Genomic DNA, 17,263 nt, shown 5'->3' with positions numbered 1-17,263 from the left:
TTGGCTGGTGGAATATGCTGGAACCCGACAGTCAGCATCAAACATCTAATTTCATGCCATGACTGACACTGAATGAGGCAATGTCTTATGGTGAACGTTCATGCACCCAAGTTAGGGAAAACAGCTTTCAGATGCCATTCACCGGTGTTTCCCCTCCTGTTGCTTAGCCACATGATAGGGGCTTACTGCTATTCAATCTCCGTACTTCTATCAGATCTATCGTCCACTCTCACCTGGAAGTTTCCCATTCCTGCCTGCCCATCTAAACTTCCAACTCTGGCTAAAAGCCCTCATAATTTCCATCTGAGGCATCTGATTCATTAAAACATTCATGAATTTTCCCCAAGGTCAGGTTATGAACTATTGTTCTCCTTCCTTGCAAACCTGCAATATAATTTTTTTACCGTTCTTTTGGACAGCTTGACACTTGGACCAGCATACTTAGCTTGGTGAGTACCAACCCTCTTGCCTAGACCTCCATGTTAAACATCTGAATGTAAACACATTGATATGATACTGTAACCATTCATTTAGGCTTATTTCTTCCACGTTAGTCCATTCAGTTCAATAAGTTTAAGATCAGTAACAATGCCTTGAATTTATTTTATTTTAAAAATAATTCCAATATAAAATACAATAACTGATTTAAAAGAAACCCAAATGTGCAATTTAATAATTCCTCTGTGGTGATATTTAATCTAGATTAAATAACATTCTAAGGAATTGTGCCTGGAGTCCCAGCCATGTGCAATTATATCCATAGTTCAAGGTAGTTTTGTTATTTGTAAGAGATATAAGAAAAAGCTGATTCTATCTTTAAGGTATTTCAGGTTTTGTTCTTTTTAAACCACAGGGAGAGAGTCTTTTTCCCCAGGTTATTCTGTGTTGTAGTACCTGAAACATAGCAGGTAGCCACATGAATTTCTGTGCTTTTCTGTGTAATTATTAGAGAAATGTAAGACATTGTGTAAGAAAGAAAAAATCCTGAAGTTTAAAAGAATCACTACTCACAAAAGGTTTTATTTTAATGTTTAAGTGTAGCCTCTGTAAGTAGAAACTGTTCTGTTCATGAAGTTCTGTGTGTTGGGTGTGATCCTTGCCTGAGAAAACAAAATGCCAAGCCTTCATTGACCTGAGTAAAAAGGTCATCACACTGTGATGGAGTGGTGTCCTCTGTACTACTCTAGGATATACCATTGCCTAAAGAATATCCCAGGGCTACCAGCCATAAAGTGAAAGACAGCAACATAAATGACAGCATGTATAGATCCTAGTTTATCTTAAAATTAGTTTCCAATAATTTAAGGGAGGAAATGTGTACACATTGTAAATAATTTTAATATTTATCATCACGTTTCCAAATTATATGAAGGAAGACAAAATAAGGTAGCCCCTTTGAGTAGGCTCTGTATTAAAGGCTTGCTGAACCAAGACTAAACTTTACACTGTGCACTGGAATGATATTAAGTTTATTTGTAAATACAAGTGCTAATTTTTTATGCCATTGCTTGCATAAATAGTACATGGATTCAGAAGAGCTTTGTACTTCAATTCTTTCTATAATTGAATGTAGAGTAATTCAAAAGCATTGGGTAGAAATCATGAAAACAGGGTTCATAGAGCATGTCATCTATAAACTTAGAAGTCAGAATATGATGGGTTTGGGCTGTAAACAAATGAGTTAAACATTAATTGGAGACTCAGGGTCTTCTAATTTGTAAACATTTATTCCATAAAGTCACTATGAATTACTTAATAAACTTAAGTATTAACTATGCCACTCAGTAGTAGATTTTTTTAATTTTATTTTATGTGAATGGGTGATTTGCATGAAGGTGTGTCTGTGCTCATGTGACTGACTGGTGCCAGCATTAGTCAGAAAAGGGTGTCACATCTACTGGGACTGAAGTTACAAATGGTGGTGAACCAACATATGGGTGCTGGGAATTGAACATAGGTCCTCTGAAAGAACAGCAAGTGCTCCTAACCAGTGAGCAATACCTCTTGCCCCAGTAGATAATATCTTGAAATATTAGCTGTCTGCTTTTATTTTAAAACAATGATGAAAAGTCAACAAACTAATGCCAAGTCAACAACTAATGAAAAAGCAAAAATATATTAGTTGTATAACTTTTATACAATTTGAAATAATTTTTTGAATTTCTTGAGAAATTTTAATAATCCATAGTAAAATATGGGGAATTAAACAACTGTGTCTTTTCTAAATTACCACACAATCCCTACCTAAAACTCTACAAAGACAAAGACAGCTCTCAGCTGTCCCCTTAGACTGGCTCTCAGGACATATATCCCTAGCTCTTCTTTAATTTTGACTTTGGTGTGTCACAACCAGTTACAGAGAAAGATGACTTAGTGGTGTGGGAGGTCCTTCTGTCTATGTTTTGCTTTCATTGGTTAATGAGTAAAAAAACTGCCTTGGCCTGTTGATAGGGCAGAACTTAGGTATGCGGGGAAAACTAAATGACATGCTGGAACAAGGAGGCAGAGTCAGAAAGAGAAGCCATAGATTCTCTGCCTGAGACAGACGCTGGTTAGAAACTTTGCTGGTAAGCCACTGCCACATGGCAATACACAAATTAATAGAAAATGGGTTAAATTGCTATAAGAGTTATCCAATAAGAAGCTTGAGCTAATGGGCCAAGCAATGTTTTAATTAATACATTTTCTGTGTGGTTACTTTGGGGTTAAGTTAGCTGGGCGGCCAGGACAAACAAGCAAGCCCTCCTCCTACAGCCTAGATGAAAGAAATCTGAATAAAGAATGATATGTACACATTATGTCATTTCTATTGTTTCCTCTTTCTCTGATAGTTTGTCAGAAGCATTTTTATGTTGTTATACATTGTCCACTTCATCTTGATACGATGCTATTCTATTTTATGAATGTACATACCCATGATTTATTATGACTCATTTAGTATTTTACTTAGAAGACAAAGGAAGGCATTTTAAAATTTTTTCTCTAGACCAAATTGCATTTGTCAGCAATTATCTTTGATTTGCTGGAACATACACCTCTAGCAATCATTGTTTTCCTCTGTACTGTTGGCAGTTCAAGGATGCTAGGACCATCCTGTGACATCTTAGAGGTGAGACTTTGTCTCGCTTCATTCCTATCTTTTGCTGTTTGTTCTCAGAGTCCCAGAATGGCTAAGGTGCTACTGTCCAAACATACAGAAGATGTGCCAGAAAGCAAAGATAATGCCTTGTTCTGACTGTATCAGAAAAAAGAGCAAAATTCTGTTAATTCTGATCTAGGAAATCCCTACAGAGTACTTACAAGCCAGGTGAGATCACTTGACAGTTCCAGGTCAAAGATGAGTTGAGAGGGCCAAACTTTGAAGAATGAAAGCAAGTATATTTCTACTCTGAATGATCCTGAGATTCTATTGGAAAATAAGAATTGAAAAAAGACATTGAACATTTAAGTGTCAGTCTATCACATAGAAGCACACCTATGATTTCATATGCAGAAGAAGTTTATTTTAGATAAGGTAAAGTGTATAGCAATTTCTGAGTTTGATTTTGGGGGACTAGCTGTAACTTTCTTTTTATGTAAAATGCATTCAATTTTTTAAATATTAAAATATTTGCCAAATAATTAGAATCAGAATTCTATAAGCTTTTCTCACTTGTGATGACAGACATATACCGGGAGAATCACATCCATTTCCTTCACATTTCTTTAACAACAGCCATGTGGCACATTGGTCAATACTCCTAAGGAAAATAATGAAATTCAGTGTCTTTCTATAAAGAAGGACAAAATACTAATTTAGAAAGATGATATATATTTCCATGAGCTACACTGAAAAACAGTTGATAATTTCTCACTTGTTTTCTTTGAAAGAGACTATTTGGGGATTATTGTTCATGTTCATTTTTGTTTTATTTACAGCCTGCTATGCTAATAACTTCAATGATTTCTTTCAACTTTCCTCTCTTAATGATGCCTTCACCTTCCTGCTTAAGGGGACACAGCCACTGTATTCTCCCACAGCAGATTCCTTCACCCACATCTGCTTTCCCAGCTTAAACATTTCTACTCTACTTTATTTCACCTTCGATTTAAGGTGAATATTTTTCTCTTATTCACTGTCATTGCCAACTTAAACATCATCCTCATTTCCCTTAAATTTTCCCATATGAAGCTCTTTCAAACAGATTGTGTTATATATTTCTACAGCTGTCCTCTATAAGACCAGTGGGTTATATTCCAAGACTCGTTGAGGTTGCTCAAACACAGATAGTACCAAAGTGAATTAGCAGGTTCTTTTCAGCCTGGTGGATCTAGCAGTGAAGCTACATTTTTTTTTCTGTCCATGTTCTATTAATGCTCTTCCATGTCTCTGTCTCTCTGACTTTGTATCTGTCATCTGTCTTTCTGTTTCTCTCTGTCCTCTGTTTCTCTGTGTGTCTGTCTCTGTCTCTCTCTCTCTCTCATTATATACTTCTACTCAACTCTTATTTCTACTAAGTTCTGCTCTCTCCTTGCCTCCTCTTCCTCAAAATCTCTAATTATATAATTGGAGCTATATGGTTAATCTCAGATAATCCCTCTATTTCAAAGTAACTTAATGCATTTGTGAAACACTATATGACATAAGGTATAATATAGTCACAATGTCTAGGGATTACAGGAAGAATATATTTTGGGGACTAGTGCTCTGACATCCTGATCGTTCAGTCCCTTTGGGATGAAGTCAATCATTCGCAGGAAGCAAGTAAACAAAACATCTTTTTAGTTCCATTTTGTTCTCAGTAGACTTTCTCTGAAACACTTTCTCTTGGCCTCTCCACCTCCTACTTCTTCTACTCCTCACTTCTTTTTTAAAGTTTTTTTAAAAGACAAAAGTCGTTGTCCTTTTCTTGCTAGTCTTGCTATCCATTTGTGATTCTCTCACTTTTCTTCTCAAATATATTCAAAGACTTTATTCTTTACAACTTTCTCCAAAACACTTTTCAAAGTCAACGGTGATCGGTGATCTCTGCACTTTGTTAAATCATGTCCTCCATTCTTACTTTTCATTCTTTGGAGACAATACAGCCTGTTGGTAACTCCATTGTTCTTTCTGTGTTGAGTGCTAAGATTGCTGCTCTTGATTTTCTTTCTCTTTCTTCTCTAGCCACTTATCCCAGCCTTATGTGAGCTGCTTCTTATTGTCTCGCTCAGCTGGCAAACACTGCAACTCCATGGTAATTACATGCTGATAGTTCCCCAACTTTTATCCTTAATTTTAAACTTTCTCCTAAAATACAAGGATGTGTTTGTCTGTCAGATCTGTAATCTACCTCCAAAATCTCACAATAGTGAAGACTAAATTTATCAATTGCATCCACCATGCTGAACACCCGTTCAGGGCAGCAAGTAGCTTCTTCAGATTTCAGTTCAGCCATGTTTGCTATGTTTCATGTTTTCTATTTAACATTTCACTTTTTATTGAACAATAATGTTTCTGTTTGTTTTGCCTTCAGTTATATGCAGATCTGAGTGGTTTCTTAATCCTTCTATCACTCTTAACGTTATTCAAGTTACCTTATTAACCTTTATGATCTGTTTGACATTACCAGGGAGATGAAAGATGGTCTGCTATAACTTCTGGCCTTGCTTATATAAAAGTGAGTCTCAACATAGCAACCAGGATGATCCTTGGTAAATCAGTACAAAACATAACTTCTCTGATTACGTCTTCAACAAATCTTTTCCTATTTAGAATAAGAGTCAAAGTCCTTAAAATTGATACCGTTCTGAACTCATTCATTCTTTCTCTGTCTACACTGTTCATGCAAAGCTGAAATTCTGGTAGATATTTAAACCACATAAGAAGTCTTTGGAATTGTAACTGTATTATCTCTGTGTGAGGATACACTTCCCTATGTCTCATAGACCCAATCCCTTTGAGTCTTTATGTCTTTGAAAGTATTGGGCATCTCATTTTACATAAAATGAAGTGTCTCCTTCCCATGCCTCCATTCTGATGTATTATTCTCACTGGTTCTTCTCCCAGCCTGTCACACGTGTAGAAATAAACACAGATGCAGTGCATAGAAAAGCAAAGGCTGCAAATTCAGGACTCATCGTAGCAAGAAGTTCAGGGTGTGTCTCTTGAATCTCAGCGTTTATGCACAGAGAGGAGAAGGAAAGGAGTGGGAAAGCTGTGTGATGGAGGAAAGACGTCATCTAACTAGAGGTTGGTGGTCTGGGAAGTCTGGAGCTGTGATAACTGCAAGTTAAGTGTCCCGTGGGGCAAATTACTAGCACATAACTGATTAGATTTTATTGGTTCTACCACGAAATAAAAAAAATTACTTAGGATGCTTTGAGTTATTAATAAGGCATTGACAAACTTTTGTCAGTTTTACAAGTTATTTTTTTAAGCTCATTAGACTGAGTCTAGTGGTAACAGTATGACCTCTTGCAAGTTTGATATTCTTGGCTGGACTCTCAGTGGATTGGTCTAGATACAGGACTAGGGTCCTATTGGCTGTATGTAAGAGTTCTAATGCTAGATATGATTTGTCCACTCTTTGTTTATGCATTCATTGCCTCATTTGTCTACTTCTTTAGATATCATTATCTATGTCTCCTTCCTGGCATGCAAGCTCGTGGTCAAGGACAAGGCTGGATGATTTATCATACTAGGGACTAGGCTCAGCATATTAATTTCCTTATTTGTGGTGCCTTGCATGCATTCCATGCCTAATATATAGTGTGAAAAGTGGGGCATGTATGATTTCACTGATTACCACGAGTGGTTAAATGAAAAATAAGTTATATTAAGGAGACTGGAATAGTTATAGTGATATGATAAGCTAAGTCAGGAACTATCTTACTTCTGCTTTGTTTTGGTGGATAAAACGTATCTTTCATACAGACAACTTACAAATGACCCTTAAAGCATTTGACTCTATCAAGATGGTTAAAAATTCCAGTGATACAATCATGCTGTGGAATTTTGGCTAGAACACTTGTTTCTTTTTTAAAACTTATGAATGTCAAAGCAATAGGGTAAAGTGTTACTATGAACTGTACATACAAACCACAATGGTACACAGTTTCAAATGTCTCTGCGCTATCATTCACTAGATTCTGCTTAATCTTTTCCCATTCTGCACCTACAGAAATGATTCATGCTTGTCCCTGCTGCGTAGAGTAAACCAGAGCGCCCCCTAGTGTTTTTAATTTGCTAGTACATTTGGAGTTAATTACTTGGCAAGGGAGGTCAAGAGAACAAAGGACTGATTCAAAGAACATGTTTTGTATCTAAACGGAGTTCTGAAAAGAATAAATAAAAATGGTTAATAAATACCCAGAAAATATTTATTGTCCCTAGAAATAAGAAAAATTCAGATTGAGATTACTTGGAGGTTTAGTTTTACCCAAGTCAAAATGGTTAAGATTTTAACAAAACAACAAAGAACAAATGCTAGAGAGACTATGGGGCAGAGAGAATGGTTATAGACTGTGGGATGGCAGAACTGTCAAGCCACTCTGGAAATAAGCATGTAGAATTCCCAAAAACCAAAAAAGAATTGATCATATGACAGTTTACCACTGTGACCCGCACCTACTCTTCAGCGTATGTCCCAAGGACTTGACACCCTATTTCACAAATACTTCCTCAGACACGCTCTGTTCTCAGCAGCTAGGGATGGCATCAACCTAAATGTCCTGAAACTGATGAATAAGTAATGAAGATGTGATACAGACATACTGTGGAATATTATTCAGCTGTAAGAAAGATGAAATTATGACATTTGAAGGCAAACGGGCAGAACCAGAAATGAGCATTCCAGATCCAGAAAGATGAATGCCAAGTGCTTGCTCTCTTCCTGGTTGCCATGAGTGTACATCTGAGCACTTTGCTCATTGTAAGTGAGAGAAACTTTGCCACTATGTTCATGGACAGTTACCATTGAGTGCTGAACCCTTCAGCTGCTTCGTGGTCATTCTTATTTTCAGACCCAATAAATCGAGCTACTTCCATCTAAAACTCAGAATTTCCGATGGTTTTTATTCTCCAAATCTAAGTTTCCATTTCAACTGTAATGCTAACGTGTGTCAAGTGGCGTTTGGTCATTCCCATACCTTTGCAGAGGCTTTTTGCAATTCAGTGTTCCTGTTATGAGCAAGTTTTTACAATGAACCTAGAAGGTTCTATTATTCTTTCAATTTCCCTAACTGTGAAACTGATACTCTAGGAAGATTAATAACTTGCCTAAGTTTTCATAGCTATTGAGTCTCAAAGGTAAAATTGGCTGCCAGGCGTATATAACTTAACAATCTGGATACTTTGCCTAGGCTACTGTGGGGACTCATTCTTACATGTTTTAATTTCTCTAGATGCCCATCTTCTTCACAAATAAAATAGCCCCTTCCATCCACTGAAGCATATGCAAAGACAATTTACTCTAACGCTAAACAACTCCATTTAATCTTAGGCATCATTAAAAAGAGTATGGCACCAGCAAAATACCTCAACAGGACAAGGTGCTCAACACGAAAGCCTGAAGACCTAAGCTCAATTCCTGGAGCCTAAAATATATGATGCACGTTCAAGGAATGCCGTTGTGAAATACATGGGTTATTCGACTAATAAATGCTAATAGATGAAAAAGCAGAAAGAGGGACTAGAAAGATGGATCACTGATTAAACCACTCGCTGCTCTTCAGATGACCAGGGTTCAGTTTCCAGTACCTATGTGGCAGCTCAAAACTTTCAGTAACTCAAACTTTAGGGGATCCAATGCCCTTGTCCTGACATCCTTGGGTACCAGGCACATATATGCAAGTGAAATAATCATATTTACAATAGAAATATAATTTAAAATAGAGATATTTGTTTTATTTATTTTGTTTGTTTGTTTTTGTTTTTGAGACAGGGTTTCCCTGTGTATCTTTGTCCTGGAACTCACTCTGTAGACCAGCCTGGCCTCAAACTCACAGAGATCTGCCTGCCTTTGTCTCCTGACTGCTGGGATTAAAGGCTTTTGCCATCATTGCCCGGCCAATAACTTGTTTTTTTAATGCAGAATGAGAGAACTGACTCCATGATGCTGTCACCAATCTCCACAAGCTGACTGTGTGACATGCTCCAACACTCAGAGCGTGAGCAGAAACTACCCCAGGAATGATAAAATCAAAAAGGAAAGTTCCTTCAGTTCAGCCTAATCACTCTCTGTCAACTACTGTCACCCTTAGCTTTCCTCACATGCTTCAGACCTAGTGTGCTTTCACTCCTTGTAGAATTCAGCAACAATCCACCATAAAATTAATCCAGTACAATTTTTTTAAAAAATATTTATTTATTTATTGTGTATACAATATTCTGTCTGTTTGTATGCCTGCGGGCCAGAAGAGGGCACCAGACCCCATTATAGATGGTCGTGAGCCACTATGTGGTTGCTGGGAATTGAACTCAGGACCGTTGGAAGAGCAGGCAATGCTCTTAACCTCTGAGCCATCTCTCCAGCCCCAGTACAATTTTTTTATTGTAACTGTCCTCAGATAACATGTGTCTTCTTAGAAATTGAGTTCAAGAATGATGAAGATATCAACTGCTCATTAATTATTTGCTGAATAATTGAATCATGCATAAATACAATCCATTTAAAGTACTTTAAGATCCCAGAGATCGTGTGAGTGTATGGATGAAACATTCCCCTGCTTAAATTCCTTCCATTCACATTATTGTTCTGCATTGTTGTGGTCCAAAAGTGACACGTTCTCAGCAGAAGGTTTACTTGAAGTTTCATATTTTAATCTTTTCCCAATTTATTGCAGGATACTGTCTCATGATGCTGGGCAGTGACTCCTCCTCGGGTTCAGAAGCAAGACTTAAAATATTTACAAGTTAGAATGGGTACACAAAGAGGTAGTGCCGTTAAATAAATGTCAAGAAGTGTCTGTGTATTTAAGATGCCATTTAATTCGATTCTGTAACAGCTGGGAACTGTTATTCATTCTTATATTTGCCAGAATACATGCTTGGTGAATTTGGGTTCCCTCATTCAATTTATCCAGAACTGAGATTTTATTATTCACTAGTTTAAGTCCTTCAAGTATGTTAGCATTTAATGTTTAGGGTTATGGAATTTCTTTGTGGATAAACCACTGAAGTTGTTGTCTAAGAGCCATCTGCAGTGATACTGGACTGGTCAACATGGTCCAGAATGACTGAAGGATCCAGTGATGCCAGACTATCCAGTCTGGTTCAGGATGACTGAGGTGTCTCAGTTGATGCTGAACTGTTCATCTTGGTTGAGGATTACGGAGGGCTCCCAGGCACCACACTTACTGCAAACACATGTAAACACTAAGAATGACCACTGGATTTTAGACTAGATTTTCTGAATTGCCAAACCTGATATCAGAAAAGAAATTTTAGTCTATAGATGATATCATCACAGTGGCCAAATGAGGTCAGTAATTGAAAGATGATAAAAGACTAGAAAGATCAGGCAAATTTAAATCATATATGTATATACATATATACGTATATACATACACACATACATATATATATATATACACATTTATATGTGTGTATGTATTTATGTACACATGAAAAGAAACCCTGAATAATGTTTTGGATTGTGTACCTCATATTTCTATCTTCTTATCCTTGCCATACTTTTATTCTCCTTTGAATCACCAATAGAGGACATTTCTCCTAGAGTTATAACAAAAATATTTTGATCATTTCTCTTCTTGTAGAAAGCAGAACAAAGTCTGGGTTATTGGGTGGTTGTCCCGCGCTACCGTCTCGCCAGCAAGAACCACGCGGTACACATAGGATCCTTCTGCAGAAATGGCTTTAATCCTCTTGGGAGCTAGAGCATAAGCCACATAGCGGAGACCCAGATAAGATGGAACCCATCCCTTATAAAGGAAACAGACCCCGCTTCGGACGTGTCATTCTCGGATTGGTCAAACTGCTCCCAGTCCCAGGTGAAACCTTGGGAGTAGTGGAAAAAATACCAACACGTGTGAGCTTTCTAGCTCACCTGGTGGTGCAGCGCCATCTATGGTGGAGAGTGTGGTTGCGGCCCTCTACATCTCCCCCTAATTTTACTTCTTTGCAGAAAGGCAACTCCCTAGGAAGGTAAAGATAGAGGTCGCACTTCCCAAAATGAAAACATTAAAATGGGCTTACACGGAATCTGTCCCTAGGCTCATGACACCTGGAACCTATCCGGCCTGCCCTCTGCCAATTTTCTGGGAAAGGGAATATACAGCAGGAAACCCTTAAGCAGAGCGACTTATCTCTCAGAGAGGGCCATTCTCTGTGCGATGCTCTTCAGCTCGACAACCTTCAGGGCTAGCTAAGCCAAGCACTCCACCCTGTGCAATGGACCACAGTCCTAGGGGTGCAGGAGCTGGTTGGCTTAAACCTTACTGCTTTAACATAGATAACCACACATCAGTAGAGGCCCCCTGTTCCAGGGCAGCCAGCGCTGTGCAAAAACCACTTTATCCCTATGGCTTTGGGATTTGAGTCAGACCATCCAGAGAAGAAACACTAATCCATAGCATAGGACTGTTCCAAAACATTTCCACCCCCACCCATTCTTTGAAGTAGGGGAATGAAGGACACAATCCAGGACTGGAATTCTTCGGCCAGGCTTATGTCCACTCGCGTGGAGTTGATTGTCATGATGGACCATCTCAAGGAGGACAGCAAATCATCAAAATTCTCCTGCAAGATACAAAGACAATTCTCGGGACAAGTTAGCCACTTTTATAAAGTTCTCATATGGTACACTGGTCACACATAAGGCTGGAGTTTTCCATTCATAGTCCAATTGGGCAAGCTGCCATAAGCTATCCACCTGTTCTTTATTTTACCTCTAATAGATGTATCTATGGTAGCCTGTTGATCCAGGGCTGTAGCCACTGTGGTAGATAACTGATTGAGGGTCTTTGTTTTTTATGATATAGGCCGTGCTGTCCCAGTGGCGCCTAGGAAAAACCCAGGCCCTGTTTGTTGATATTAGGTTTAAGATTTATTGGCTCCCGTATTTCTTGTTGGTATGGTGGCCTCGGGCTCCAGAGCCGGCCCGCCATCCAAGGGCTGTGTGCGGCTGCACGGCTCCGCGTGTCCCAGGCCAGGAAGTGGCGGCTCCACCCCCAGGCGCCCCTGCCTTCCTTGCGGGGCTAGCCTAGTTCTCTGAGGCTGTGTTGGTGGCGGAGTGTGGCGGGAGCCGACACTCAGACCTAGGCGACACAGGCGGCAGCATCTCAAGGTCCGTGCCAGAGCCGCTGCGGCTCAAGGGGCCAATGGGAGAGGCGGCAACCAGGGCCGCTTCCCTACTAGCAAACTCTCAACACCTGTGCCAAAAGCGGCTGTAAACTCTCACAGATTCAGCCAACGACCCAATCACCCCAAAATCCAAGGGCCCTTCGCATCCATCTCCCTGCAGAACCCGAAACACCAGACAAGCCAAGCGTATACACAGCAATCTTTCAGGAGGACTTGAGTTCTTAAAATGCTAAGCAGTTCTTAAAAACTTAAGCTGTCTGGCCCTTTAAAAAGGTGTTTTTGTGACTGCATGATGGCTGCAGCCAAACCTGCATTCTTTTTCTTATTATTGATACTAGAAAGCTTTTGGCCTTGTGGGCCAATGTTCTCCCCCATTTTTACTTCCTTAGAATTCCTGGAGGGTCCTTTTTCCTTAATTTTTTTCCTCACGCGTGCGTATAACCTCCCACTGCATTCAGTTTCTGATATTCTGTCCTGAATTTCCTCCGCCTTTGCAACAACCGCTTGGCAAGATTCATCTTTTAAGCAATTTCTGACGGAAAATAAGAGAATTGCTAAGATAAGCATCAAGGCCTGTATGAAACCTTCCCAATGCGGAGACAAGTCAAGCTCAAAACCGAAAAATCCAGGAACAGACATTACCTCTCTGATATGCAGACCCTGCAGTTCTGAATCCTTCCTGAATCCAAGGTGAATCCAAGAGATCCCCGTTGGTGCGGTGGTCAGGATTCCTCGGCGTCCCGAGGGCTTCGGCACCAGTTGTCCCGCGCTACCGTCTCGCCAGCAAGAACCACGTGGTACACATAGGATCCTTCTGCAGAAATGGCTTTAATCCTCTTGGGAGCTAGAGCATAAGCCACATGGCGGAGACCCAGATAAGATGGAACCCATCCCTTATAAAGGAAACAGACCCCGCTTCGGACGTGTCATTCTCGGATTGGTCAAACTGCTCCCAGTCCCAGGTGAAACCTTGGGAGTAGTGGAAAAAATACCAACACGTGTGAGCTTTCTAGCTCACCTGGTGGTGCAGCGCCATCTATGGTGGAGAGTGTGGTTGCGGCCCTCTACAGGTGGTCAGTGGTAAAGCATCTACATGATATGTGTGAAGCTTTATATTTAATCCAAGACATTGCCAACATTACAAAAATCAAGGCTAGCACAAATATATAAGGTATTATTGTCTTAGCTTTTCCTGGGGGAAACATGAACAGGCATCTAATGGAAGTAGATAGGGTACTGAGGATAATTCAAAGAATGATTCTGTCTGGCAAACTAATAAATTTCTTAGGCTTAATTCAATAATTGTGCAAGAGGGATTACTAAGAGGAGTCTGGCCAATCTAAGAAAAAGACGCAATACCAAAAAGCTTCATGTGAACATCACAATGGTAGAATGGAAGTGGGAGTAGAAGAGACCAGGGGTCTCAGGTGAGATTGTCATAACTTTCCCCTAGGCTCCTTGTATTCCTCATCTTGTTGGAGATCTCTTGTGGGCTGTCACAGCTACCCTTTTAGCTAGCATTGGCCATGCTTTGCTGACAACTTTCCACAGCAGTAATAAAAAAGATATTTATTCATTTTAAAGTCAGGGGAAAGATTCTGAAAGTCTCATTTCTGAAAAAAAAAATCATCTTGTTATTCTCACATGCGAAAATGTCCAACATAAGTATCAGAAGCTAACATGCAAAAAGTCTAGTTAGTAAGTGACGCCATCGTAATTTTAGATGAACTGGATTAAGAAACCCAATCTAAGTTATCCAGAATTTAGGTAGATTTTTGTTTGTTTGCTTGCTTCCTTAATTTCACCTATATACAGGCTCTGAAGGAACTTATGAAGCTTTGAACTCCTTGGAATACTGGGCCTTATCCTACAGAAATAAAGATCATTTCATATTGGATATTTGACAAAACCCTTTCACTCTGTGACTTAAAGTCTCATGAAGTGAGTTGTGGACACAATGGACCTAAGATAATCCTTCTTGACAGGTTCTCATCTCAATTAGAACCTTCAAAAGTTTTCTGTTAAGAGATATTTCTTGTATAACATCTTAACAGTAAATACCTGTTGATCAGTACCTAACTGCTTGACCAATTTGAATAAAATCCACAATTTTCTCTATAATTTATGGACTTGACACATAATAAACAGTCTAGGTCCTGAAGGAAAAAAATTCATAAAAACTAGTAACTCGGGGCTGGAGAGATGGCTCAGTGGTTAAGATTACAGCCTGATCTTTCAGAGGTCCCGAGTTCAATTCCCAGCAGCCACATGGTGACTCAAAACCATCTGTAATGAGATCAGGTACTCTCTTCTGTCCTGCGGGGATACATGCAGGCAGAACCCTATATAAATAATAAATAAATAAATCTTTAAAAAATAGTGACTTACCTCAAGTATATTGTAGAGCTATAGCATCAAATGTTTACTTGTCTGTACTTGGTCCTGGGTTAAGCATCCATATTATCATTGTGGGAATGATGAATAAGAGCCATCAACACAGAAAAATCATTTAGATATCTAAAATAATTTTAATGATGTTCTCTTCAAATATCTGAAATAAAACTAATGAGTTCATTATGTTGTATTTTATATCTCTTCTTGTGAATTTCAGAGATAGATTGGATTCCAATGGGCCATCTTGTCTACCTCCCTAGTCACCTTATCAGTAGGAAACTGACCTGCTTTGAGTTTAAAGGTCATTTGGGGGAAATAATTAGGAACTTGGATTGCCGGATGGAGTTTCCATCTTCTTTCATCAAATATGGACTTGAAATGTTGAATAGGAAAAGATTTTATATTAACTCCTGTTTTACAGAAGGCATTCTTTAAAGATATAACTAGAATGTGTATGCATGTCCCATTTGTTATTAAAAATAAGAAAAGAAAACATTCAATGTACTTTTTATTAATACAGTCATTTTTCTTCAGGGCTTATCTGTATGGAGTTGGGTCTAACACAGAGTAAACATGTAACCAGCACAGAGTAAGAATATAAATTGAATTAGCTACAAGATAAGTGTGCAAGAACTTGATGATAACATCTACCTTTTCACCAATTACTGATAAAAAAATACCCAGATACCAGCAAATAATAAATAGCCCAGCAACAGACAGTGAGAGACGTATGCATTTATTCTTTGATAAATAATGTATGAGCAAACAGCAAGAAATGGGTTATCTAATAAATGGAGTTAAAATTTGCTTTGTTGGTAAACCACAAGTTTATATTCATGTCTCATCATGTTAAAAGTGCATTGGCTTTGAGAGATAAGATGACTCAAGTTAAATTCAAAAATCCATACGAAAGAATGAAATGAAATAACCTGCTCTCTCCTTTAGTTATTGTTTGAAGATAGAATCAAAGTACAGTTTGTGCTCATTAGTTTTAAAACCTTTCTCTCCCAACTGGGATATTGTGTTTGTTAGTTTGTTCATTTTTTCTCCATATATATAAAATTCTCTTATTTATTGATTTTCTAACTACAGTCTTTCTCCATTCCTTTGCATCCCTCCGGCTTTGGAGTTGAACAATATCTACCCTTCTCTAAATCCAAGCAAGTTGTTAAAAAAACATTCAGAGGTTCTGTTTCATATCAGGAGCCATATGGTATGGGACAGAAAGAAGAAAGAATTTAGGAAAGATTTTATTTTTCTTCTTAAATATTTTTGTCTCTATCATACCTTTCATTGAATATATTTCTATATAAATAATGTTCATTGAATATATGTCTGTATAAATAATTTTTAAGATCTCTACAATAAGCTATAAATTTTCCTGCAGTAATCCTTGAAGTTTCCAGGAAGAAAATGGGGCCCCACAACAATGATTTCACCTGATTGATATGATGTCATGACGCTGATAGTGCTACCTTAAGACCTGTTTTGGGTACCAGCTGCTCAAGATGATTCCAATTTGATTAGCTGAAATTGTGCATCTTCTTACAAATTTCTGGCCAGAACTTCAAATAAGGACTTTATTAAAAAAAAAAAAACACCCTACGGACTACTCAGAGACTATTTGCAATTATACCAAAGAGTAATCTTAAAACTTAAGTAACCATCATTTTACTTTCACAGAAGCCCATAGAAATAGCATCACCTCATGACATCTGGAAGTAATTCTAGAAGACAACATCCCCTCTCTCAACAAAGTTTGTCCTCAGGGTTAGGGACATCAATTAGAGGTTGATTATAACTGGTGTATGGTTGGGGTTGGGGTGGAAATTTTGTAAGCTCAGAAATCTCTTTTGAAAAAAATGGAAATTGGATAGAATAACAGGTAGATTAATGTGAGCTTACTCACACTACTAATAATAGTGAGTAGTAGAGTGAATACTTGTGAGCTATTATTTATAGACAATTTAGTATAGATTCTTGCATATTGTAACAAATTCAAATTATATTGAATATACTCCTATTTCTGTTTACAATATTTGTACATATATACAAAGTTATTTTGTCAATTGTATGCATGCATGTCTCTACCTCTACTTAAGACATTTTATATATTGATACGATATTAGGAAACATTTATCATATTTCACTATATATTTCTACCTCTGATCAAGAAACTTATAAATTGTTTACATTTTGAGGTCATTGTCCTCATTTGCTGCACAATTATTTAAAGATTGTCTAAAATTCTACTGTGAAGCCTTAGTCTTTAACCTAGATAGATATTAAGAATTATAGGTCAATTGGTGTGGGATTCCCCTCTGTATTCTGTGAATACCATTGGTTAATAAAGAAACTGTCTTAGGCCAGCACAGGGAGTAGAGATAGGCAGGGAAAACTAAATTCAATGCTAGGAGAGAGAAGGAGGGATTAGAGAGAAGCCATGAAGCCATGAAGCCTCCACCAGAGACAGACATGCTGAAACTTTGTGGGTAAGCCACTGTCACGTGGTGATACACAGATTAATGGAGATAGGTTGGATTGTTATTTAAGAGTTAGCAAATAAGAAGCTAGAGCTAATGGGCC

The sequence above is a fragment of the Myodes glareolus genome, chromosome 2, assembly GCF_982192425.1.
Source record: "Myodes glareolus chromosome 2, mMyoGla1.1, whole genome shotgun sequence".
In the NCBI taxonomy this organism is placed as follows: Eukaryota; Metazoa; Chordata; class Mammalia; order Rodentia; family Cricetidae; genus Myodes; species Myodes glareolus.
This window is presented reverse-complemented; position numbering follows the sequence as displayed.